We start from the raw sequence: 23,800 nt of genomic DNA, 5'->3' as shown, positions 1-23,800 counted from the left end.
ATGGCCTTTGTTCTTCTCTCAAGAGCTCTTCTCTATATTTGTTTGGGTCTATTTCTAGGCCCTCTATTCTGGTTCACTTATTTATTTGTTATTCTTTTAGTAATATCACATTGTCTTGATTATTGTAGCTGTATAGTAAATCTTGAAGTCAGGCAGCATCAACTCGAACATTTTGCTCTTTTTCCTCAAAGATACTGTTAAAGGTACTTTAACAGTGTTGGCTATTCTGGGTCTTGTGCCTTATCATATAAACCTTAAAAATCATTTTGTCAATATCTGCAAAATAACTTGATGAAATTCTTATTGAGGGTGTATTGTATATATAGATAAATTTGAGAAAACTGATGTATTCACAAAATTAAGTTTTCTTATCCATGAACATGTAATATCTCTGAATTTAGATCTTTGATTTCTTTCATCAGAATTTTTCAGTTTCTGCTATAGAAAACTTGCACATTTTTTTAAGAGTAATAACTAAGTATATTATTTTTGTTGGTACTATTGTAAATGGTATTGTTGTTGTTGTTTTTATTTCAAATTCCATTCTTCATTGCTAGAGTATATGAAAGCAATTGACTTCTGAACAATAACCTAGTATCCTGAAACTTTGCTGTAATTCCTTTTCAGTTTTATTTTTGTCAATTCTTGTGATTTTCTTCATAGACATTTATATCATTTGTGAACAAAGACAATTTTATTTCTTGATTCCCAATTTGTTTACATCTTAATTTATTTTCTTGTCTTATTTCATTTGCTCGGACTTTCAGTATAATATTGGCTAAGCATGGTGAGAGGGGATTTCCTTGCCTTTTCCCTAATCTTAGTATCTATTTTTCATCATTAAGTTAGCAGAGGAATTTTTAATATATATATTCTTTATCAAATGAATGATGTCCCTTTCTATTCCTAGTTTGCAGAGAGTTTTTATCATGAACGGCTGTTGGATTTTGTGAAGTGTGTTTTCTGTATCTATTATATGATAATATGACTTTTATTCTTTAGTCTATTGATTTGCTGTTTTACATTCATTGATTTTTGAATAGTGAACCACACTTGCATACCTGGATAAATTCTACTTTGTTATGGTGTATAATGTTTTTATACATTGTTGGATTCAATCTGCTAATATTTTGTTGAGAGTTTTTGCATCTATGTTCAAGAGAGATATTGGTATATAATTTTCCTTTCTTATAACTTTATCTGATTTGATACTAGGGTAACACTGGCCTCATAAAATGAGTTAGGAAGAATTCTTTTCAAAAAGTTAGGCAAGTATTGGTATCGTTTCTTCTATAAATGCTTGGTAGAATTCATCAGTGAAACCATCTGGGCCTGGTGCTTTCTGTTTTGGAAGGTTATTAATGATTGATATAATTCCTTTAATAGATATAGGGCAATTCAGATTATTTATTTCTCCTTTTATAAGTCTTCAGACATTTTGTCTTAAAGGGATTTCATTCAGTTTATCAAATTTATGGGCATAGAGCTGTTCATAATATTCCTTTAATATCCTTTTAATGTTCATCTGATCAGTAGTGATGGTGCCTCTTTAATTTCTGATATTAAAAATTTTTGTCTTCCTTTAATCTTGGTAAGCCTGCCTAGACAGTAGTTAATTTTATTGAGCTTTTCAAAGAGCCCAGATTTGGTTTGTTGATTTCCTCTAATGAGTCCCTGTTGTCAATTTCATTGACTTTTGCTCTAATTTTTCTTTCTTTTCTTGGACTCAGTTTGTATTAATTGGTTCTTCTTTCTCTATTTCCCTAAGGTGAAATCTCAGATTGCTAGTTTTAGATCTTTCTTCATTTCTAATATATGCATTTAATGCTATAAATTTCCATCTAAGCATTGTTTTTGCTGTATTCCACAAATTTTGATAAGTTGTATCTTCCTTTTCATTTAGCTCAAAGTATTTATTTTCTCTTGAAACTTCTTCTTTAACCCATGTGCTATTTTAAAATGTGTTGTTTAATCAACAAATATTTTAGAATTTTCCAGCCATCTTTCATTAATTTCTAGTTTAATCCCATTGTAATCTGAAAAAATAATTTGTATGATTTCTATTCTTTTAATTTGTTGAACTGTGCTTTATAGCCCAGAATGTGGTCTGTGTTGGCAGATGTTCCACATGAGCTTAATTGGGTTTTGTTTTTATCCACTCAAACAGTGATTATCGATATGTTTGGATTACTATATGTGTAGCTGTTTTCTATTTTGCTGCTATTGCTCTGTTTGTTTTTGGTCTTTCATTCTTCTTCTGCCTTCTTTTGTTTAAAATGACCATTTTATATGATCCCATTTCCTCATCTAAGCATATCAATTATACTTATTTTTCAATAGTTTTAGTGCTTGTCCTTGAGTTTGCAACATACCTTTACAAGAAATCTAAGTCCACTTTTAAATAACACAATACTACATCATGAATACTTCAAATATCTTAGAATATTCTTAATTCCTCTCTCTTGTTCCTTATATCATTGCTGTCATTCACTTCTCTTGTCCATAAGCTATAATCAACAAATATACTGTTTCTATTATTATATTGGACAAATTATTATCTGATTGATCAATTAAGAATAAGAAAAATAAAATATTTTATTTTGCCTTCAATTTATTCCCTTTCAGTGTTCTTCCTTTCTTTATGTAGATCTGAGTTTCTGGCCCATATCATTTTTTTGTTTCTCTGAGAAACTTATTTTATTTATTTATTTATTTTGAGAAACTTATTTTAACATTTCTTGCAAGAAAGATCTTCTCACCACAAATTCTATGAAATTTGTGTTTGTCTGAGAAAGTCTTTTAAAATTCTCAGTCACTATTACTTCAAATATTTCTTTTACTCCTTTCTCTAATTTTTTACCTTTTAATATTTCTATCACGTGTATATTACACCTTTTGTAGTTGTCTCACAGTTCTTGGATATTCTGTTCCTTTTCTTTCAGTCTTTTCCTCTTTGCTTTCCAGTTTGTGAAGTTTTTCTTGACATATCTTCTAGCTCATTTATTCTTTCCTTGGCCAAGTCCAGTATACTGCAGAGCACATCAAAGACACTTTTCATTTCTGTTACTGGCATTTTATCTCTAGCATCTTCTATTATTCTTTTTTATCGTTTCCATCTCTGCTCACATTATCCATCTGTTATTGCATGTTGTCCACTTTTCCATTAGAGCCCATATGCATATTAGTTATAGTTATATTAAATTTCTGGTCTGATTATTCCAAAATCTCTACCATATTCAAGTATGGTTCTGATGATTGCTTTGTTTCATCACACAGTTTTTTTGTCTTTTAGCATGACTTGTAATTTTTTGTTGATAGCTGCGCATAATTAACTGGGAAAAGGGAACTGAGGTAAATAGGCCTTTAATAGGAGATTATATTCATCTGGCTAGTAGTTAGGCTATATTTACTGTGTGCTGCAACTGTAAGTGTCTGAGTCTAAAATTTCTTCCTTGTTTTTGTCTCCTGTTGTGTTTGGGTTTCCAAAACACTCCTTAAATATGGCTGAGCCTTGCTTTTCTTTCACTTTCAATCCCTGTTATGATTCAAGAGCGCAACAGATGTGGTGGTAAAATATGCAGAGAAGGGAAGCATTCCAAAATATTTTTATGTATCAATCTTTTAGTGAGCCTGTGCTCTTAACTATAATCTTCACAAATGCTTCTTAACTTCCTCCCACCTCTTTAATTGAGACAGGAAGGTTAGAGGGGACTGGAGTTAGGTATTTCCCTTCCCCCAGTGCTTAAACTCTGGTAAGTCCCAAGTTGATTAGGCTCTAGAAATACAGTTTCTCTTGAGAGTGCAGGTTTTTCTTAAGGATAATGGAATGATATAGGCGTATTTAAAAATGGTTATTTTTTCCTCCCCCTCCTGAAAATACGAGGAGATTCTTATCTGATCTTCACCCTGAGAACCTGGTGGGACTCCTGGAGATAAAATTCACAGAAGTGCGAGAGCCCTCTTAACATTACTCTCTCCAAAGATTTTCACTCTCAAGCTAGTACCCACTGAGCCTCCAGGAAATTGACATTTACAAAGTGTTCCTACTGGTACTGGCTCCAGTGCTGGACTTCAACTATCTTGCTTCTCCTAGTAAGTTAAGGATCTCTCTATTTCCCTATCTCTCCAGTTTTGGGGTTGGCAGTTTGTTCTGTGAACTAAAGTGTCTGATGCATGTAAGGAGAATTGTTGACTTTCAATTTGTTTAGCTTTTTCCCAGCTATGAGGACAAGTGATGGCTTCCAAGTTTTTAACCTATCTATCCAGCTTATTGTTATACTTCTTTTTTCACAAGATACAAGAATGTCTCAACTTTCTCAGATCTTCCTTGTATTTTCTTTTATGGTCTCATCCTCTAAACAAACTGAGTTTACTTTCCTCCTCCTTTTGTCATTTTACCTTTGAAATCAACAAATATTTAATGCCACAAAATACCAGACACTTGGATATTTGTGGTGGAAAAAAGTCAAGACCCTGATCACAAAGAGCTGACAAGCAATTCTATTTGCAAGAACTAACCTTTCATGTTTTGAAGTTATTTTCACTTTTTCAAGCAGCTTATAAGCAAGATAGAAAGAAAAACTGAACTTTAAGTTGTTCTGAGCTGAGTGGCCAGGCTATATATCCTCTCTCTATATATCCTCTCTTTGCCTCAGTTTCCTCCCCTATAAAATGAAGATAGTAATAGTGCTTAAGCCACAGAATTGTTCTGAGGACTAGATAAGTTAACTGACATAAAGCCTTTAGAAGAGTGTCTGGTTCACTGCAAGTGTTACAGAATAAATGCTATTAATATAAATATAGCTCAACTAACAATTCAAGATAGAATGTATCCTTCAAAAAGTAACAAATTAATTTATAAAAATTATAATCTCTGATTCTATTCTCAAATATTTGTGGGGAATATTTTATAGTTATCTTATACAAGAAGGCCCTATAAAGATCCAAACATATAAAAATTAAATACTTTACCCAGATCACGTGAAGTTTCCTTTATAATAAAAAGCAGCATTTGTAAACTTGTCTTTCAGATTTTTAGTGCTAAGAAAATAAATCTCTCCAAACAATTCTCTGCCCTTCCTTTCAGCATATAATGAGAAATCTTACGGTACATCCTTTCCCTATCTGTCAGGACATTCAGAACTAAATTAATGTTCAAATATCCAATTTTTTCTCCTGGGTGCCAGGAAACAAATTTCTTGGCCCCTCTTAATAGATTTTTGTTTTACACAGGTTTGTTTTTTTTTTTTAAACTAACCTAAATTTATTTTTTAATTTGTTTATGTTAGTTTATATAAATTCTAAAATAAATTTTTAAAGCTTATATATAAGCTTACTTACATATAAGTAAGCTTTTCCATATATTACATTAATCTATAGTTGTCTTTATTACATTAATATTCCTCTCCACCAGGAGCATTTATTTGGCAGTTTATATAAAAACTTAAAATTAAAAAAAAAAAAAAAACAGATTCCAGAAGAATGCATAATATAATACCATTATTGCCAGTTAAAGTAAAACTTGACTATGATCAATAAGTTATAGAGAAATAACTGCAGATTACTATTTTTTCAAACTAGTATTCTATATTTAGAAAATAAAATATATTTCAATTATTTAGACTATTTTAAATATTTTGTCACATTTCCCACTCATTTTGGGTAGCTGGAAGTTTTTCACATTTTGTTTTATACTGCTTATGCAATATTTAATTTTGTTTCTCATTTTTTACTTTACATCAGAATAGACAGAAAAATACAAATGCCTAGATACCACAGCATAGCTCCTGGATCATATTTCTATCTCTACAGCTATGGGTGCAGGTGAGTCCACTGCCCACCAAGAAATCCACTGCAGTAGAGAACTTCTCCACCTAACAAAAAGCCTACTTACCAAGTGCTTCCAATTTTACATATGACTATAAAAAGGAGGATTCCAGTAACTTCTGAACTTTTAAATATGATAATTTTAAAATTCCTTTTAAAAATGTACAAGTATGTATATTATCAAATGCAAATAATAATACAATATTTAAAAGGCAACTTAATGACAGAAAGCATTAGGGCTCCAATAACAACTTCAAGAAGCTCTGTAGTTAAAGTGAAATCAGTGTCGTTATTAGTAAACCTTTCATTGGTTTGTATCTAACAAAATACTAGTTTTTTAATTAGTATATATTTTTGAACACACTCTGAAAACGTGTCTTTATAAAATACAACATTCATCCATTATAAAAGTCTCAACACTGCTCTCAACTTTTCCCATTTAAAAAATGTTTTGTCAACTATATGAAGGGGAACTGCATGAGATTATAATTTAAAAATATCTAAATTAAATATTCAGAAGTAAAAATTTTTTATTCTGTGTAGTTATTTCCTTTTTAAATATGATACATATTTTTTAAGATTTCCAAATAAATACTGTTTTTAACTGTTAATAATTACCTGTAGTCTTCACACTCATTCATTGGAATTTTTATATATTAGGAATACAGATATGTTAATATATTAAATAAAAAGTATATTGAAATACAACATTAGGTTTGGTGGTCTACATGCATGTAACTATTTTCTAAGCATTAACTGTGATATTATTAAAGAAATGGAATTCTGGATATTGGACTCCAGAATTATCACAACAACTGCTAAGATTCTGCACATAAAATAAATTGATGAAATAAGGAAAAAGGTTATATTTTTTAGAAAATATGGCCATAAACACTATAATTAGTAATATTTTACACATATTTTGCTTTTTGGTTTAAAATATCTCCAGTATATTTAGGCCCATCTTTATTAATAAAATAAGGCAATTATATTTTTGAATACCTTTTATTTGGTCAACAGATTTACTGCAGTCAACCCAATTTGGATGAAGATCCAACATGACTTTCTATTACAAATGACATGTAGAAATCAGAAAGAGAGTTTTCTAGCAGAACAGTCAGAACAGTATATAAAATCTCCTGGCAACTGAAAATGGAATATAATGGGTATAATAAATTAATATAAATAATCCTGATTGTTGGAAACCATGCACTTTCATGACATATCCAACAGGTTTTCAAATGCCATAAAAGTCATTTGGAGTAAGGAATCAGGATTTATTTGTTATCAGTATATCTTTCCCCCCCTTTAAAGGTATTTAAATTTTTAATATTTAGAAACCTGTTTATTTATGTTCAGAACAAAAGTGTTCTTCAAAAACATCATTTCAACTTTTATTTTTTTCTACAATTATAAACTATAAAACTGTAAATGTAAAAAGAAAAAAAAATCTAAAAAGTGATGAACCAGAAGATGGATAGAATAAGAAACTTCAAAGCTAATGAAAACATCCACAGGGAAACATCTGTACAGAAATTCACAAGCTCTTAATAAGGACAATTTTGCATGGCAAATATTTGTTTCTCCTGACCAAACAATCCTGGTTAAGAGGCACAAAACAGATTTTGGATCTTCTAAAGCTGTCCCACTAATATACTTTTATTTAAAATAATAAACATTGCACTACAATAATTAGATTTTAGTTCTTGACTCTACTAATTTATAATCCCCAACAAACAGGCACCTCCTCTAAATATCTACACAATGTAGATTATTATTATTTTACTACCTGGGCATTCCATTTTAAATAATCTACACACACACACACACACACACACACACACAACCAGGAAGAAAAGCAGAGGGGGTGGGGTACAGATAAGAATTTGCCCTGCATTCCAGGGAGATAAGAAGAGCAAGGGTTCCTTCAATAGGGCACAGTGGAAAAAAGTATTGACGAAATAAATTGAAAATAGGCTGGCTAAGTTAATGTATTCAAATGGAATAGTAAAAGAGGATTTTGCTTTAAGCAGCAGGTCAGGAAGAGTAGGAGGAGAAAGCAATGGTTAAACAGAGAGATGAAAAGTAAATAAATAAAAACAAAAAGAAACAAAAAACAGAGAGATGAAACACAGTAAGGTAAGGGGGTAGAGTCCTCACATGACCCAACCACCCAAGCATCATGAACTCCATGACCAAAACTGAGGGCAGGAGAGTGCTCGGCTCATCCAGAGCCAGAAGCCAGGACACTCATGATTTGGCTTCAACTGCTTCTTATGAAAAAGGAGAAAGAACTTAAGATGCAGTTCTTTACTATAACTTCCCCCAAATGGTCATAGTTTTGTTTAAAGTTATAAAAAATAATCTAACTAGCATTAAGTATAAATGAGCATAAGACATCTTATTGAGGTGGTGGAAATGCCCAAAATCTGGGTTATAGTGATGGTTTGTAGAACATGGTAATTTTACTAAAAATCTTACATTGTACAGAGTGTATTTTATGATACATAAAGTATACTTCAATAAAGTTGTTTTAAAAATTCGATCCCATTCGTCTTTGTGGCAGCTCTTCAGGTTCTCTCCACTCTCCTCAAAGAGAAGAAAAATCCCAAATTCCTCCATAGAATATGAAATTTCAATTTACTATAGTCCAGTATAGTCTGGACATGACTGATGTCCCTTTTAAAATACGGAATCCTGAATTAACCACCACTTCCAGTGTGATTTGACTGGTATAGAATTAATGAGCTTACTACTCACCTGAACTAGAATATTTTAACTCTGGTTATGATAGCTTAAGACTATTTAAACAATCACATCTCATTGTTTGTTTATACTTAATACAAACAAACAAAATCCCTAGATTTTTTTTTTTTTTACATCATACAAACAACTGCCAAGGAAATCAACCCCACTCACATAGCATGCTTTTTTTTCATTTACTTTGTACTTAAAAAATTAACATTAATGAAAAATTGGGAAAAACAGAAAAAGAGGAAGAACAAAAGCCATCAGACAATATGGTATTTTTATTTCCAGCATATTTTATGTGGATAATTTGTTTCTTTTCTCTAATCATGATATATCGTTTATTATATTCATTTTTTCACTTGCCAATTTAACATAAATATTCACCATGCTGTCATAAAATCTCCTTAAAAAGCTGTTGTAAAGCATTTATGTGTCCTAAGCATCCATTAACTGACAATTTTAAAAGATTTGACTTCCAGAAATAGAACTGGTTCTGACAAAGCTTCATCTATAGAAAATCCTGCCTATGAAATCTGTTTACCATTGCCCAAAAAAATAACTACCTGAACAAAATGAAACAGGGAAATTCCTACACAACTACCTTAACCACAGTAAAATATTGATAAATGACATTCTTTGAAGTAAATTTATAGGAATTCCACTTACCTCTTTAACCAAGAAGAAAAGTTGTTTTGTTTTCTTGTTGCTGCTGCTGTTGCTTTTCAAACAGTTAATTCATCTCTTCTTTGTTTATCTCCTTTCTACAAAAGATATTTGGAAAATGAATGGAAATGACCTATTTTCTTTAATCTTACCCTGAACCTACTCAAAACTCCTGTACCCAAAACTGATTATACAGACTGGAGTAGACTAAAAAAGTAAACAATTTAGATGGAATAACAGTGTTGCTAATTCCCTAAGGGAAAGTTAATTTTTGAGAGCTAAGAGTTCACATATATTGATAGAACCTTTAAAAAAATTAAAACTAATACATCATTAATTGAAATCAGCCTTGAAAATAGCATTTTCATCAATACTTGCTATCGCTAACTCTACTTAAATACAAGATCAAAAGCTATTCATCTCAATTCTTGAACCAACCCTAACTAAAAGCATATATTCAGAATCCTATCTTCCTCTCATGTAGTTACAGAAACTGAAATTAATATTGCTACCTTAGGACTAGTGTTTGATTGGTATAAAATGAGCCCTGGGCTCCTGGATGTCCTGCCATTACCAGCTTCCTAATGGTCAGAATTGGACCCAGCTGTACTATTGTGAATCTACCTCTGTTTTCTACTAATCATTCCAGTTACCCATTGAGACTGAATACATAAAACTCTAGGCCACGTGGCTGATGCTAAACATATGTCAGTTCTCCTCTACCAGTTAGAATCTTGCATTAGTAAACATATCACCCATAAGTACAAAAAACTCATATTTACTGCCTTTATAGATGGGTATTATAAACAATGTGTACATCTAAAAATGTGGGGTTTTTTTCAAAACCACAGAAGAAAACATTCATTTTGCTATCCATTATTCTTTAAATAAGATTTAAATGCTAACTTCTAGTTGGCATTCAAAATTAGTGCCAGAAATAGAAATCTGCTTCTTTATATGAGCCTAAATTCATTGATCAGTGATATTTCTCAGCATACTTCCCTTTTTATTCTAGGTGTCCAAAAGTTCAGATATAAATTTAGCACTCAACTGCAATATCTTATTCTTCTCAAATATACCTATTTTTGCTTTGTCAACTTCAATCGAATTCTTTTAATTATATTGTACCTTGTATGATTTAATGTTTAAAGTTATTTCCAAATCTTACTTGAAAGACATATGATATAAATAATACATAACTTCCTATAATCTAGTTGGTGTCTCTACCATCCTCACAGAACTTTAGAATTCTTGAATAGCTTCAGTGATTTCTTATTTAACAAAATCAATAGCCTTTCCTCAGCTCCATTTTCCCCTAAATCACTGAAACATTCCTCCCTCAGAGCTTATAGAGATGCCAGAATGCAAAAATTTGAATTCTTCATATACCTCTCTTGAACACTGTACTATTTCTGACTTTTTTCAAGGGTATTCTTTCTACCCTTTTCTCATACCTGCAGTTATTTCTCAAGACCCAAACCTCAGCCCCTTCCTCATCTTTCTACACTTTGGCCCTTGATAACTTCATTCTCATACATGATGATTCCTCAATCCACTACTTAACCCCAAATTCTCATAAAAACCATAGCCCCATACAGCTGATTTTAGGATTTATCAACATTGACACCCAGTAAACATGTCAAACTTAAATCCAAACTGCACTCATAATCTTCCCTAACAAACTAGTGCTCAGCCTTCTCCTTTTCCTATACTATCAATAGCACCAACATTCCCCAAGTTACATTAATACCAAATCTCAAAACTGCTTTTGTTTTATTTTTTACTTTAATTTTTTAATTTTCAACCACTATACTCATCTAAGGGTCCTCCTTGAATTGATCCCCCACATAAATACCATGTGAAGGACGTTGTGGGCCAAGGCAGTTGGGCAGTAGTGTGCTGGCAAATATTTAACCGGTTTTCTGTAGGTGAGGGCAGGCCTGATTTGCAGAATCTGGTGTAAATACTCTCTCCATGACAGACTGCAAGCTATCAACATGGTATCACTGAAAGTGAAAGTTGCACACAATCGGCTCTTGGGGGCCAATATGAGCACATCATTGGGCCCAGGTGGGATATATATATATAATTTTTTTACACACACACACACACACACACACACGTGTAAAATATAGAGCCCCTCCACCCCCAGCATTTTAGTATAAGTTTAACTATTAAGAAAAGACACTAAGGAAAATAAGTTACAAAGTATGAAATACGCAGATGTTCTAGTTTGTTAGCTGCCGGAATGCAGTATACCAGAAACAGAATGGTTTTTTAAAAGGGGAATTTAATAAGTTGCTAGTTTACAGCTCTAAGGCTGAGAAAATGTCCCAATTAAAACAATTCTATAGAAATGTCCAATCAAAGGCATCCAGGGAAAGATAACTCAGTTCAAGAAGGCCAATGAAGTTCACGGTTTCTCTCTCAAGTGGAAGGGCACATGGCAAACAGAGTTTCTCTCTCATTTGGAAAGGCACATGGTGAACACAGTCCAGGTTCCTCTCTCATCTGGAAGAGCACATGGCAAACATAGTGTCACCTCCTAGCTTCTTCTTCTGGCTTCTGTTTCATGAAGCTCCCCAGGAGGCATTTTCCTGCTTCATCTCCAAAGGTCACTGGCTGGTGGACTCCATTTCTCATGCCTATGTCGTTCTGCTCTGCTCTCTCTAAAGCTTATTCTCCAAAATTTTTCCTCTTTTATAGGACTTCAGAAACTAATCAAGACCTACCCAAATGGGTACAGACATGTCATCATCTAGTCCAGTTTAACAACCACTCTTGATTAAATCACATCTCCATGGAGATGATCTGATGACAGTTTCAAACATACAGTATTGAATAGGGATTATTCTGCCTTTATGAAATGGGATTTTGATTAAAATATCGCTTTTCTAGGGGACATACATCCTTCCAAACCAGCACAGCAGCCTAATGGATGTATGTGCATAAAAGGAAAACAAATGCTTATCTGATCTTCTCGTAGCTAGCTCTAATGTGGTGTAAGGAAGAAAAGGAAGTTGTCACTTAAAATGAGACCATTAATGCTAAACATTTAGCAAAGAGAAGGAAATTCACATTCCCATAAAATACAAGAAAAGACTAGGATATTTCCAGGTTAGTATAAGTAAAACTTCTGGATTGGGATAGAGGCAAATTTTAGTTGGCTTACATATAGTATCTCAAGTTTCCATTAAAATTTACATGCGGATTCATCAAACAACAAAATGACTACAACATTTTAACATATAGAGAAAGCTGTTTTCTATGCAGATGAACTGAAAAGCATATTCTTAAGGAATAAAGATTCCTTAAGAATTTCCTTAATATACCTACAAATTAACAGGAAAATGAACAATCTAATGAAAATGTACAACATACAGGAAATGCAAATACTTTTAAATATTTGATACTGTGCTCAATACATGATAAGAGAATGTAAATGAACTACAAACAACATATTTTATTTGTCAGAATGGAATGATCAAAAAAGGGTCACAAGATCAGACTTCAATTAGAGATACGAATGAAAGGACTTGGTTAGGACTATTACAGGGTATAGAATGATACTGACTGTTATTTTAGAACTTCAACATCTGTGTGAGACCAAAGGAATGGATGTTCATTTGGTACAAAGCTTATATTTTCTGTAGCACACTAATTTAACCTGTGTGGTCAGTTTATTTAAACAACATATCTACCTAGAATAGGGGATAAGATCTTTTTTATTCTGTGCAGGTTAATATAATACACTGATGCATCCCAGAGTATCTTGGGCAGAAAATAAACAAGTATTTGCCAAGTCCCTTTGAGGGAGTGGGAAAAAAATGGGGAAATATAAAACTTCCCCACCTCTGAAATTCCTGATATTCTTAAATGCATTAGGGATTCACAAATTAATATATCAAACCCTTGAGCTTGGGGTTTGCCCTTATGAAACTTATTCATACAAAGGAAAAGCTACATCTACTCATAATTATTCCTAGGAGTCATGTCCAGAGAACCTCTTTTGTGGCTTAGATGTGGCCTCTCTCTCTCAGCCAACTCTGCAAGTAAACTCACTACCCATCCCCCCTGCTACGTGGGACATGACTCTCAGAGATGTAACTCTCCCTGGCAACTTGGGACACAACTCCTAGGGATGAGCTGGACCCAGCATTGTGAGATTGAGAACACCTTCTAGAGCAAAAGGAGGAAAAGAAGCCAGTTTCAGTGGCTATGAGATTTCAAATACAGCAGAGAGGTCATTCTGGAGGTTATTATGCATTAGCTGAATATTCCTTTTTAGTTTCAAGTGTATTAGAACAGCTAGAAGAAAATACCTGAAACTGTTGAACTTAATTCAGTAGACTTGTTTTTTGATGAAGAGTATATACTTATGTATCTTTTATTGTGTGACTGTGTGATTGTGAAAACCGTTTAACTGACACTCCCTTTATCCATTGTATGTACAGATGAGTAATAAAATAAAGACAAAATAAATAAGTAAATAATGGTGGGGGATAAGGAGTATGGGATATTTTGGATGTTCTTTATATTTTTATTCCATTTATCTTTTTTTTGGAGTAATGAAATGTTCTAAAAATTGATTGTGGTAATGAATGCACAACTATATGATGATACTGTGAGCCATTGTATACTTTGGATGGATTATCTGGTATGTGAATATATTGCAATAAAATCGCATTAAAAAGGCTCATAATACTCTGTATTTTTAAGAGTATGTGAAAACTCACATAATAGGTGGGAATGTAAATTGGACAGCATCTATGAAAAATTCAAATGGAATGTGCTATTTAAAGCTGTTGTGTACCTGAGAAAAGCCAAGTTCTTTAATCCTAAATCAATATTGTTGGGTGATGTGCTGGATTGAATCTGTTGTGTTTCCCAGAAAAACTAAGTTCTTTAATTCACATTCAATACTGTTGTATGGAAGATTTTTGATTGTTTCCATGGAGATGTGACCCACTCAATTGTGGGTGGTAACTTTTGATTAAATGGTTTTCATGGAGCTGTATCTCCACACATTCAAGGTGGGGTTGCTTACTGGAACCCTTTAAGAGGGAACCATTTTGGACAAAGCTTTAGAGCCACCAGAAACAACATAGTCTGCATAGCCATAGACCTTTGGAGATGAAGAAGGAAAATGCCCCCGGGGGAGCATCATGAAACAAGAAGCCGGGAGACAAAGCTAGCAGACATCACCATGAGCCCTCCCAGCTGAAAGAGAAACCCCAACCTTCATAAGCCTTCCTTGAGTGCAGGTAACCTCTTGCTGATGCCTTAATTTGGATATTTTTATAGCCTTGTCTTAATTTGGACATTTTCACAGCCTTAGAACCATAAACTTACAACTTAATAAATTCCCCTTTTATATATATATATATATATATATATATATATATTATTTTTTACATGGGCAGGCCCTGGAAATCGAATGAGGGTCTCTGGCATGGCAGTCAAGAACTCTGCCTGCTGAGCCACCATGGCCTGCCCAATAAATTCCCCCTTTTAAAACCCATTCCATTTCTCATATATCACATTCTGGCAGCTTGCAAACTAGAATAGGTAGAATCTTTTTATTGTTTCTATGGAGCTATGACCCACCCAATTGTGGGTAGCACATTTTGATTAGGTGGTTTCCATGGAGAAGTGTCTCCATTCATTCAAGGTGGGGTTGCTTACTGGAGTCCTTTAAGAGGGAAACATTTTGGAAAAAAACTTTAGCACCCACACAACCAGAGACCTTTGGAGATGCAGAAAGAAAATGCTGCTAGCTAAGCTGTTTGAAGAAGCCAGTTAAAAAAAAAGCTCCATGTGCCTTCCCAGCTGAGAGAAAAACCCCAACCGTCATTGGCCTTTTCCCTGAAGTTAAGGTATCTGTCTCTGGCTGCCTTAGTTTTGACATTTCTATGGTTTTAGAACTGCAAACTTGTAACTTAATAAATTCCCTTTTTAAAACCCATTCCATTTCTCATATATTACATTCTGGCAGCATCATTAACAAACTAAAACATGGAAGAACCTTTTGACCAACAAATTCCACCTTTAGGAATTATCCTAAAGTTATCCCTTATATGTATACAACGAAGCATGCACCATCCTGTTCACTGCAGCACTGTTTATGATACCAAATGATTAAAAATTAGCTAATGTTTATCCATAGGAAGCCAATTAAATAAAATAGAACTGAAGTACAAAAACAAAATTTTTGTGGAACTTGACAAGCTAATTTTAAAAGATTGAAGAGCTAAGAATAGCAAAGGCAATTTTAAATAGGAGAGAGAATTCATAAAGCCATATTTAACAGTTATTATAAAGCAATATTGAAAAAATATGAAAGTAGTACAAAGAGAATCAAATAGTCAAATGGAATAAATGGAAATACCAAAATAAACTGGTCATACACTTGCACTAGGTATACAATCAATAGAAAATAGACAGTTGAAAGGACTCCAAAGAAATAGAACACACTGATATGCATGGTTACTATGTGAAAAGGTGATGGAGATAGGAGAATGGTACAAAGTGGACAGGGGGCTTTCAGTTTTTCAGTTCAAATACATCCATATTATTTTGAATGATTTTTTTCAAAAAACATGTATTTATGTATTTTGCTCTGTAAGTATTTTTAGGTATAAACATAAAAATTCATTAAAAAATAAAGTGGGCAAAGGATACAAAGATAAAATTTCCAGAAGAATCCAAGGGGCCAAAAAAAAAAAAAAAAAGATTTGAAAAGATGCTCAAAATCACTGGTGATAAAGGAAATGCAAATCAAAATAAGAAGATATATGTTTCAGATTGGCAAACATTTAAATACCAAGGCTGTGAAGATATGGAAGTGCTCAGGAGTCTGAGCTGATGGGAGAATAAAATAACCCAATCTGTTCAACAACTCTTGAGAACAATTTCAGTTTTCTAAAGAAGTCGAAAATGCACATACCCAAGTCCCCAACATTCTACTTCTAGGGCTAGTCACTGGAGAAATTTTCACATATGTGATTATTCCAAAATTGGAAACTCAAACATCCAACAAAAATAAATAAATTAGATATAATCATTCATAGATTATTCCATACTGAACTTAATATCTATGAATTATATATAACATGAATTTTAAAATATAACTAAATCTTGAATTTACATGTAATTAAAAAAAGAATTTTGAATATAAACATACTATATAATACCACTTACATACATTTTAACACATACATGTGTTCTAGTTTGCTAGCTGCTGGAATGCAATATACCAGGAATGGAATGGCTTTTATAAAGGGGAATTTAATAAGCTGCTAGTTTATAGTTCTAAGGCCGAAAAAACGTCCCAATTAAAACAAGTCTATAGAAATGTTCAATCTAAGGCACCCAGGAAAAGATACCTGAATTCAAGAAGGCCGATGAAGTTCAGAGTTTCTCTGTCAAGTGGAAAGGCACATGGCGAACATGGTCAGGGTTTCTCTCTCATCTGGAAGTACATGTGGCAAACACAGTGTCATCTGCTAGCTTTCTCTCCTGGCTTCCTGTTTCATGAAGCTCCCTGGGAGGCACTTTCCTTCTTCATCTCCAAAGGTCACTGGTTGGTAGACTCTCTGCTTCTTGTGGCTATGTCACTGTCTGCTTTCTCAGAATCTCCCATTCTCCAAAACATTTCCTCTTTCACAGGACTCCAATCAAGTAAACCAATCAAGACCCACCCAAATGGGTGGAGACACATCTCCCCTAATCCATTTTAACAATCACTCTTGATTGAGCTACATCTCCAGGGAGATGATCTAATTACATATAGTGTTGAATAGGGATTATTCTGTCTTCATGAAATGGGATTTTGGTTAAAACATGGCTTTTCTAGGGCACATACATCATTGCAAATGAGCACATTCCACCCTCTGGACCCTAAAAAACATTTTTTCCCCATATACAAAATACATTCATTCTATAACAATATCAGAGAATCTTAAACCATTTCAGTAACATTACAAATACAATACAAGGCTAAAACCAATACAAATCTCAAAGTCACTTATAAGCATGGTCTGTTCCAAGGACAAAATTGTCCACTGGCTTTGGTCCTGTAAAACTCAAACAAGTTATTTAATGCCAACATACAAAGGAGGAACAGTCATAGGATACATATACCCATTTCCATACGGAGGAAGAAACACAGGGGTCACCAGACCCATTTAGTTTTGAAAACGCACAGGCTAAAATCCATTAGATTTCAAAGTCTGAGAGTCATTTATCTTCGGGGCTTTAAAAATTGGCAGTCCCAACCTTTCCAAGGGCCTGTGCAGAGGCCTACCTCTCTCTGAATGCAGCCTTGGGGGACATTGGGGAGACCACCTCTTTCTTGGCTACACCCTCTCCAAGCATTGGAGCCGCACCCAGGCTCTCTGCCTTCTCCAGGGCACATGCTCAACCCCTCCATGTGGTGGCAGCCAGGCTCTCCCCAAACCCCAAGGAATGTGTTCTATCCTCTCCAAGGCCTGATGTGGCATGACTCTTCCACTGCCACAAAGTAGAAGGCCCATCCTCTGCCTTTGGGGAAAACTCACCTTCTCCACGGGCTTGGGTGGGTCTGCTCTCCTGGCCCAAGGCTTCTTGACTACTCAGTCTCCATGGCTTTGCGCCTGAAGTTATTTTGTCTCCAAGGTGTCCCTTCTCTGAACCGCCCAGTCCAGACTGGCAGCAGCTCTGTTTATACAGGTCCCACAGCACTCTCGTTGGCTTTCTGTGCAGCAGGCTTGGATCATGCCCATTAGACAAAGGAGTTTCCACAAATCCTTCTTGGATAACATCATGTCCAATTCTGGCTTTTTCTGAAATGGTTGACTGGTTCTACATTTGGTGAAGACCTCACATGGGGCACTATTCTCTGGGGTCACCCTTCCTGGAAGCCCAGAATTTTCCAGAATATCAATTTCTAGTTTCTTTGTGCCCAAGAATTCAGTTTTTCAGCTTATCTCTTTCCTGTCGCATTTCACTATAAGCTGTGAGGCGAAACCAGGCTGTATTTTCCACATTTAATTTGGAGATCTCTTCTGCTAAATATCCAAGTTCATGGCTTTTAAAATCAGCCTTCCAGCTAAAGCCACTAGTCAACTTTGCCAGATTAAAACTATCTGCCATTTTAAAACAAGGATCACCTTCCTTGTAGTATGTAATGACACACGTCTCATTTCTGTCTAGAGCCTGGTCAGAGGTATCTTTAGAGTTTACATTTCTATCAAGATTCTCTTCAACGCATTTTAGGCCTTCTCTATCAAGGTTTTCATAACTCTTCCAAAATCTTTCCCTTATCCATTTAAAAGCCATTCCAACATTTGCCAACAGCAGTAGCACCCCACTCCTCAGGTACCAAAATCTGTTCTAGTTTGCTAGCTGCCGAAATGTAATATACCAGAAACAGAATGGCTTTTTAAAAGGGGAATTTAATAAGTTGTTAGTTTATAGTTCTAAGGCTAAGAAAACGTCCCAATTAAGACAAGCCTATAGAAATGTCCAATCCAAGTCATCCAGGGAAAGATACCTTGGTTCAAGAAGGCTGATGAAGTTCAGGGTTTCTTTCTCAAGTGGAAGGGCACATGGTGAACACGGTCAAGTTTCCTCTCTTATCTGTAAGGGCAGATGGCGGACATGGCATCATCTACTAGCTTCTTCTCCTAGCTTCCTGTTTGATGGAGCTCCCCGGGAGGCATTTTCCTTTTTCATCCCCAAAGTTTCTGGCTGGTGGACTCTGCTTCTCGTGGCTAAGTCATTCTGTTCTGCTCTCTCAGAATCTCCTAGCTTTCTCTCTTGTCATACTCTTTTATAGGATTCCAGTAAACTAATCAAGACCCAGCTGAATGCGTGGAGACACATCTCCACCTAATCCATTTTAACAACCACTCTTGATTAATCAAGATCACATTAAGATCACATCAAGATGTGACTCCCTAAGTCACATCTCCAGAGAGATGATCTAATTACAGATTCAAACATACAGTATTTAATAGGGCTTATTCTACCTCTACAAAATGGGATTTTGATTAAAACATAGCTTTTCTAGGGTACATATATCCTTTCAAACCAGCACAATATGGAAAGTAGAGGTCTGAGATAAATATGACAAAATGTTAATATTTGTTTATTATGGGTGGCAGATAAATGGTGTGCTTTATTATGCTATTCTTTGTGCTTGTCTAATTGCTTGAAAGAGGGCAGAACTTTAAACTTTCACATTAAAGAAGAAGAGAAAGTAGAATAACTAAGTAATTTCAAAAGCTGACTTTTTAATAAAAATAATAGAGAAACTTCTAGGAATCTAATCAGGAAAAAAATTACAATCAACATTAAGCAGGGCCTAATGTTAAATGCAGAGAATATCTTTTAATCTTAAGAAAATATTGCTCCTCCAGAAAAGCAACTAAAGAAACAGAAACAATACGAAACAGCTCCCGGAGCCACAACAGAGACCAAAAAGACAGTGTACCCATTCTGGAACGGCTGAACGGGCAGGGAGAATCCGCTGCAGTGAGATACCCGAGGGGTGCGCGTTTTCCCGGCCGGGGCGGCTGGCAACTGGGGTCCCCTCCACGCACGTGGCTCCCCGGTCTGACTGGGAATGTTGGATAGCAGGGCCCTCCCGCCACGCTTGGCGTCTCGGGCCAGCTAGGCAATTTGGACCGGCACTCCCCCAAGCCGCGGCGGCCGGCTGGTGAACACCCTCCACGCACGGTTTCCCGGGCCAACTGCGAGATTCGGATTGGCAAGTTAAAGGAGCCACAGCATCTTTTACTGGTGGGCCCCTGCAGACAGACGAGCGCCACGAGCGCCACCTACTGGGCAGGAAAAGAAAAACAGAGCCCAGAGATTTCACAGAAAAACCTTTCAACCAGCCGGGTCCCACACCAAGGGAAATCTGATCAAATGCCCAGACACCAGCAGAAAATAATGGATGATGCTCGGAAAATTGAAGATATGGCCCAGTCAAAGGAACAAACGAATAGTTCAAATGAGATACAGGAGCTGAGACAACTAATGCTGAATATACGAACAGAAATGGAAAAACTCTTCAAAAACCAAATCAATAAATTGAGGGAGGACATGAAGAAGACATGGGCTGAAAAAAAAGAAGAAATAGAAAATCTGAAAAAACAAATCACAGAACTTATGGGAGTGAAGGACAAAGAAGAAAAAATGGAAAAAACAATGGATACCTACAATGGTAGATCTAAAGAGACAGAAGCTACAATTAGTGAACCGGAGGATGGAACATCTGAATTCCAAAAAGAAACAGAAACTATAGGGAAAAGAATGGAAAAACTTGAGCAGGGGATCAGGGAACTGAATGACAATATGAAGCGCACAAATATACGTGTTGTGGGTGTCCCAGAAGGAGAAGAGAAAGGAAAAGGAGGAGAAAAACTAATGGAAGAAATTATCACTGAAAATTTCCCAACTCTTATGAAAGACCTAAATTTACAGATCCAAGAAGTGTAGCACACCCCAAAGAGAATAGACCCAAATAGGCGTTCTCCAAGACACTTACTAGTTAGAATGTCAGAGGTCAAAGAAAAAGAGAGGATCTTGAAAGCAGCAAGAGAAAAACAATCTGTCACATACAAGGGAAACCCAATAAGACTATGTGTAGATTTCTCAGCAGAAACTATGGAAGCTAGAAGACAGTGGGATGATATATTTAAATTACTCAAAGAGAAAAACTGCCAACCAAGACTTCTATATCCAGCAAAATTGTCCTTCAAAAATGAAGGAGAAATTAAAACATTTATAGACAAAAAGTCACTGAGAGAATTTGTGACCAAGAGACCAGCTCTGCAAGAAATACTAAAGGGAGCACTAGAGTCAGATACGAAAAGACAGAAGAGAGAGGTATGGAGAAGAGTGTAGAAAGAAGGAAAATCAGATATGATATATATAATACAAAAGCCAAATGGTAGAGGAAAATATTATCCAAACAGTAATAACACTAAAAGTTAATGGACTGAATTTCCCAATCAAAAGACATAGAATGGCAGAATGGATTATGACCCAGCAATACCACTGCTAGGTATCTACTCAAAGGACTTAAGGGCAAAGACACAGACGGACATTTGCACACCAGTGTTTATAGCAGCATTATCTACAATTGCAAATGGAAACAGCCAAAATGTCCATCAACAGACGAGGGGCTAAACAAACTGTGGCATATACCTATGATGGAATATTATGCAGCTTTAAGACAGACTAAACTTATGAAGCATGTAATAACATGGATGGACCTAGAGAACATTATGCTGAGTGAGACTAGCCAAAAACTAAAGGACAAATACTGTATGGTCCCACTGATGTGAACCGACATTCGAGAATCAGCTTGGAATATATCATTGGTAACAGAGACCAGCAGGAGTTAGAAACAGGGTAAGATAATGGGTAATTGGAGCTGAAGGGATACAGACTGTGCAACAGGACTAGATACAAAAACTCAAAAATGGACAGCACAATAATACCTAAGTGTAATGTAACTATGTTGGAACACTGAATGAAGCTGCACCTGAAATATCGTTTTTTGCTTGTTTGTTTGTATCTTTTGTTTTTTTTCTTTTTCCTTTATATATATATATATATATATATATATTTATTAGTATTATTATTTTAATTCTCTTCTCTATATTAACATTCTATATCTTTTTCTGCTGTTTTGCTAGTTCTTTTCCTAAATCGATGCAAATGTACTAAGAAATGATGATCATACATCTATGTGATGATACTAAGAATTACTGAGTGCATGTGTAGAATGGAATGATTTCTAAATGTTGTGTTAATTTCTTTTCTTTTTTTTGATTAATAAAAAAAATTAAAAAAAAACAAAAAAGAAAATATTATGGGGTGGGCCATGGTGGCTCAGCATGCAGAGTTCTTGCCTGCCATGCCAGAGACCTGGGTTTGATTCCCAGTGCCTGCCCATGTAAAAAGGAAAAAAAAAAAAAAAACCACTATTAAGAAAATATTATGAAGTTCTTTACATTTATTGTCATTTTAATTATAGGAAAATATATGCCCTATTTTAAATTTGCATAAAATCCATTTTTAAACTTAAAAATAATTTTATAGAAAAATATAAAATATCAAAGTTAACTAAAATAAAGTTGAAACTCTGTATAAGGCAATAATCCTGGTTTTAAAAATTGTAAATCAGACTCCATAAAGTCTCTCAGGGTAAAAAGTTTTAAGTAGAATTTACAAAGGTACAAACTGGGAAAGCACATTAAACACATGTATTACAATGCCAAGCCATCAGATTCCTCCCCAATAGTATCTAGTGATTTCTGTTTAATCTCTTACTTTAATTTTTGCTCTCTACTAGCCATCATCCACATATACTTATGAAGCTGGCGCTTTCTCATCATTTGACTCTCGGCTCACACATCACCTCTTCAAAGAAACCTTCCAAGACCATCCTCCCAGATCCAAAAAAGCTCATTCTATTTAATACTCTATGCTATCAAATCTATTACATGACCTTGTTTATCTCTTTCACAGCTCTTACCACTATCTGGAATTTTATTTGGTTAACTTTTTACCTTATTAGAATGTAAAGTCTATAAGTGTATAAGCTCTATTGTGTTCAGTCCCTTGGGACCTTATCTAGTTCCATATTTTAAAATTAATTTCCTCTATATACTGACAACTCCAACAACTATGTCTCTAGCTATACCTCTCTCCTGACTCCAGATTCCTATATATATATGAATACATACAAACATACTTCCATTTCATATACGTTCCACACATATACATTTGTTTATCTGGGATGACAACTGAATTCTGCACTCTACCCACTACCCACCAACTGAACCATCTGCAGCCTCCCTCATCCCAGTTGATGGCCACTCCACCCTTCATGTAGTCATTGTGATTCCTCTCTTTCTCTCACACTCCACATCCTTTCCATCCATACATTTTATTGGTTGTATCTTCAAAATATATTCTAAATCTGACTAACTTTTCACCATCTCCATAGTTACCGTACAGGGCCAAGCCTTAACCAGCCCTCACCTGTATAACTGCAGTATCCTCCAAAGAAGTCTCCCTGTGCCTATCCTTGCCCTACTTCCCGCTATGGTTATTTGATCCTTTTAAACGTAAAGTAAATTACATCAAAACCCTGAAATGGCTTTGTTTTACTCAGAGTAAAAACCAAAATCCTTACTATGGCCTTCTATTACCTCTCTGACCTTCTCTCTCCCTACTTTCCCTTTTGCTTATTCTGACCTCACTTAAATTTTCTGCATTTTCTCTTCAATAGCAATGTCATTTTCTAAAAAAAAAAAAAGAAAAAGGAAAGTCGTAAATAAGAACATGAAAGAATATGCTTTTGAGATGACTTTTCACCCAAATGTTTTCTCCGTGCATACAGAATTCTCTATACATAAAGACCAGTGTTAATTCTTTAAAAGAAAAAAACTAGGTAAATTTATGACAGGAGCTTGTAGAGCATTGAATGCTTATAGTCCCAATGAAGACTTGAATGAAGAAAAGCTTCTTAAATAAACCAAACTCTATGGAGTGGTAGAAT

The 23,800-nt window shown here is 34.8% G+C and overlaps 1 protein-coding gene across 4 annotated transcripts in view; it reads right to left on the bottom strand.

The window, feature by feature from the left end:
- The window catches only part of LRRIQ3 (leucine rich repeats and IQ motif containing 3), a 178,130-nt gene that overhangs the window by 153,411 nt on the left and 919 nt on the right, over nt 1-23,800 (bottom strand). For 3 of the 4 annotated variants that reach the window (XM_077120619.1, XM_077120616.1, XM_077120618.1), the window contains exon 2: nt 9,244-9,338. The gene's annotated coding sequence lies outside the window, so the exon portion shown is untranslated. Of the gene's footprint in view, nt 1-5,893; nt 5,991-9,243; nt 9,339-23,800 lie in introns of those variants that run through there. The other variant, XM_077120617.1, reaches the window with a different exon arrangement.

Source organism: Tamandua tetradactyla, chromosome 11, assembly GCF_023851605.1.
Source record: "Tamandua tetradactyla isolate mTamTet1 chromosome 11, mTamTet1.pri, whole genome shotgun sequence".
NCBI classification, from domain to species: domain Eukaryota; kingdom Metazoa; phylum Chordata; class Mammalia; order Pilosa; family Myrmecophagidae; genus Tamandua; species Tamandua tetradactyla.
The sequence above is the reverse complement of the archived record's forward strand: the minus strand, read 5'-3'. Positions and strand labels throughout refer to the sequence as shown.